The 3,503-nt window shown below is 33.1% G+C and overlaps 1 long non-coding RNA gene across 1 annotated transcript; it reads left to right on the forward strand.

The window, feature by feature from the left end:
- Positions 1-691: 691 nt before the first annotated feature.
- LOC130438390 (uncharacterized) lies at positions 692-3,101 on the forward strand. Its single transcript, XR_008909322.1, has 3 exons — positions 692-854; positions 2,067-2,115; positions 2,204-3,101. It is a non-coding gene; the product is annotated as an uncharacterized LOC130438390 (long non-coding RNA).
- The last annotated feature ends 402 nt before the right edge of the window (positions 3,102-3,503 follow it).

Below are 3,503 nucleotides of genomic sequence, written 5' to 3' on the forward strand. Positions count from 1 at the left end.
ACACAGACATCAAGAACCAGCAAATGAAGCTCAGCAATGGTGGCAATCAACAAAAATGCTTCATGCTGCAATGTAAGAAAAACTCCCATCAACTACTGTAAAGGTTCATATGACAGATATTCATGTATAAAGGACTAAAGGATCAAGTTAACGAAATATTGAAGCATTATTGTGGCATTGATTAAGGAGTGTTTTTAGTATCCAAATGTAGTTAATAAACCCAAAGAGATTTAAACACACATTTATCAAAAGCATAAACTATTATAAACTATATTCATGATATAATGCATGATCTGGTTATCTGAATTAGTTTGATGATTATCCCCATTGGTGACGTCTTATGGCCAAATGTTTAAGCAATTTTTTAATTTATTTTATCTTTCTACTTTCACACTATTGAACCAGAATTTGACACAAATCACATTGGAGCAAAGTGAATTACCATTATTTAAATAAGACAGCAAAAAGGTCTTTGAGAACAGAAAATGAATCACAGAGCATCAATACTGTGCAACTACATCTTCTGTCTTTGTTCCTGCAATTGTGTTCGCCTACGAATGACAAACGGTCTATACAAAGGGTGTTGATGTGGCAGCATTTATCTTTTTAAACAGTCAGTTCTGACAGCAGTCTTTGTGACACACCTACATAGTTTAATGACAAAATATTTCCTGAAAGACTAATCAAATATTTGCATCTCGTGACCTTTAAAAGCTAGAATTTTTTTATTAAACTTAGACCTTGTCAGAAAAAAAGAAGCAGCACATTGTCTTTATCATCACATGAAGAGGGAAACATTATCGACCAGAAAAACAAGCTAAACAGCCTGGACCTGCAAACCAAGAGAGCCAAAGGTGAACAGTTTTATGTATATTTTCTTAAATGCACATTTATTTGATCATTATACTGCGCAGGAATTAAATACCATAAATGACTAAACAGTGCTGTGATGTGGATTCTATTGACCTTAATGATTTGTTCTATCTCCCATGATCTGTACATATAGATCTGTTATGGATTAGTTCCCATACAGAAAAATGATATATGGAAATATATATGTAAAATACATGATCTTTTATAGATTCCACAGATATACAAATATATGTCAAATTTATCTAACTTGGAGTGTTGTGTTCATTCTCTCTGTTTTTTTCGGTAATTTTCAATTAAAACAGCACAGTTTACCATGTCCAATAAAATCAGACTATACATAGCAGAAGTTTTAAAAACATTACATATTTTTAATGTTTTTGACAATGTTCTGATGACATTTTAAATGTTTCTGATGTAATTATAAAAATGTCTACGTGAATGTTTGGGGAACATTACATTATGTCATCTTTAAAAAAGAAAAGATTTATTTGTTCTGTTATGGAATTCCTGTACAAAACATTATTCCAGAGATAGTTAACACTGGTCCTGGGGGCTAGTGATTTGCTTGGCTTGGTTCCAGCCCAAAGTCATCATTTTCAAGTAGTCCTGAACCTGCGGTAGGTAAGTTCGGTGCTGTAGAATCATAGTCCTGCAGAGTTTAGCTCCAACTCTCGCCAAAAACATACAAACAAGTTAAAAAAGATCTTCAGAATTCACTATTTGCAGAAGATGGTGGTGATAATATCCAGTTGTATGACACTGGATGGGAAAAGAAGGCATCGCAAAAGCTCATCGGCGCCATCTTGTGCAAAAATCCCGTTACTAACCCAGATAATAAGAGAGCAGATGAAAACCATTGAATCGATGTTAAAACTCTGCGGATTACTAACACTCCAGGACCGGAGTCCAGTAGTCGAGCTTTATGTATATAAATGAGAGAAGAGATCAGCGAGAGGATGACATGTTTCAGAACTATGAATAAGTCAGAGAACATTGAATAGTATTAAATCAATTTATCTTTTTACAAATTGTATATTTTTCAAAGGATCACTGACAAAGTAGTACTTTTAACCACAAGAAATATGAGAAATATTTAAGAGCAGTTGTCCTCAACTCTCAACACTGCTTTGGCCCATCATAACTGGCTGCAGCTATATTTCATTTGTTGTTTACTGTGTTGTTTTCATTTAAAGATAAACTACAAGAGGAATAAGAAACTACATACTTGTGAGAACAATTGAAGTAAGTATAAACATTATTACAAATGTACATGAAATAAAACAATTCTATGCACAAAGGTTGCTAAAATTACATTCTTTACCCATTAAAGGTAACTTAAGCACAGGACAGTTGGCCTCCACACTTCCAGACTATCAAGTTGAAGCACTGTCCAGCTCATCAAAGGCCTGTGAACCGCACCGCTATGGCAGATAATAAAGATGAGGAAACAGAACGCAAACATCAACAGATAAAAGAAAACCCAGAGATCCTGACTGAGGACAGAAACAGAAGAAACAGACTCATTAACCTGCTCTTTTACACACCACGGTCACATGTGTGGAAGACAAACATCTGTGATTATTTTACAAATGTTGACAAGAAATATATTGATATCAAAGGGGAACAAATGTCTATATATGAAGATGAGGAACATAAAAATAGAGTTCTTTCAGTGAACTTTTATGAAACCGGGATTGTTCTGATACATGCACAACAGGACGACCTCATAACATTTCAGAACACCTTCAACACCTTAAAAGAACGCATTCAGGTTCCCTAATCTATCTATCTATTTATCTATCTATCTATCTATCTGTCTGTCTGTCTGTCTGTCTGTCTATCTATCTATCTATCTATCTATCTATCTGTCTATGCAATGCCATTAACATTGACAAATCAACAATTTGTAACAGTGATTAAATATAAATGATTTGTAGGTTTTTAGGAAATTTAAAGGTGAAATTTTGAGGTGATTTAAAGATAAAGGACATATATCTGATGTATTTCATTGATTGTTTTCTCATCCATATATGCATACTCATTCACATTCATGTTTTCCATTATGTCTATTAATGAGAATGTGTTGTTGTGTGTTCTTAAGTAAAGACAAGTGAATGTTTCTTTGTTATCATTTTCAATGGCATCAGATGTTGTGAAGCAGTAATTTTCAGTCTTTGTTTGATTTAATAAAACATGTTGAGTTAGATTCTAGTCAGACAAGGTCAGACTGAGTATGTAATACAGTTCAGAATATTCAATAAACTTATGTTTATTGTTATTTCTTATCTTAAGTGACTTGCTGGGGGGTCTTTACTTAAGGATAGTTGTGCTAAGGCTGTTTAGCTTACAATTTGACATTTGAAACATCTCCTATTTAGCCATATGGCCATTGTCTATAAAGGAGTCAAAGTAAATTATAGTGGAAATAGTTGCACTTTAATACAACAATTATTATTAAATGAATCCTTAAAAAAAAATATTAAATAGCACCTATTCCAACAAAAGTCTAAATTAATTTATTTTTCAAAAAGAACAGACTCTTGTTTGTTGTCATAGCATTTAAGACATTTTTTTCTTTACACAACAACTACTGCCTGCAGACTGGATCAATAAAGGGAAAGTATCTCTCT

Source organism: Triplophysa dalaica, chromosome 2 (genome assembly GCF_015846415.1).
Source record: "Triplophysa dalaica isolate WHDGS20190420 chromosome 2, ASM1584641v1, whole genome shotgun sequence".
Lineage (NCBI taxonomy): Eukaryota > Metazoa > Chordata > Actinopteri > Cypriniformes > Nemacheilidae > Triplophysa > Triplophysa dalaica.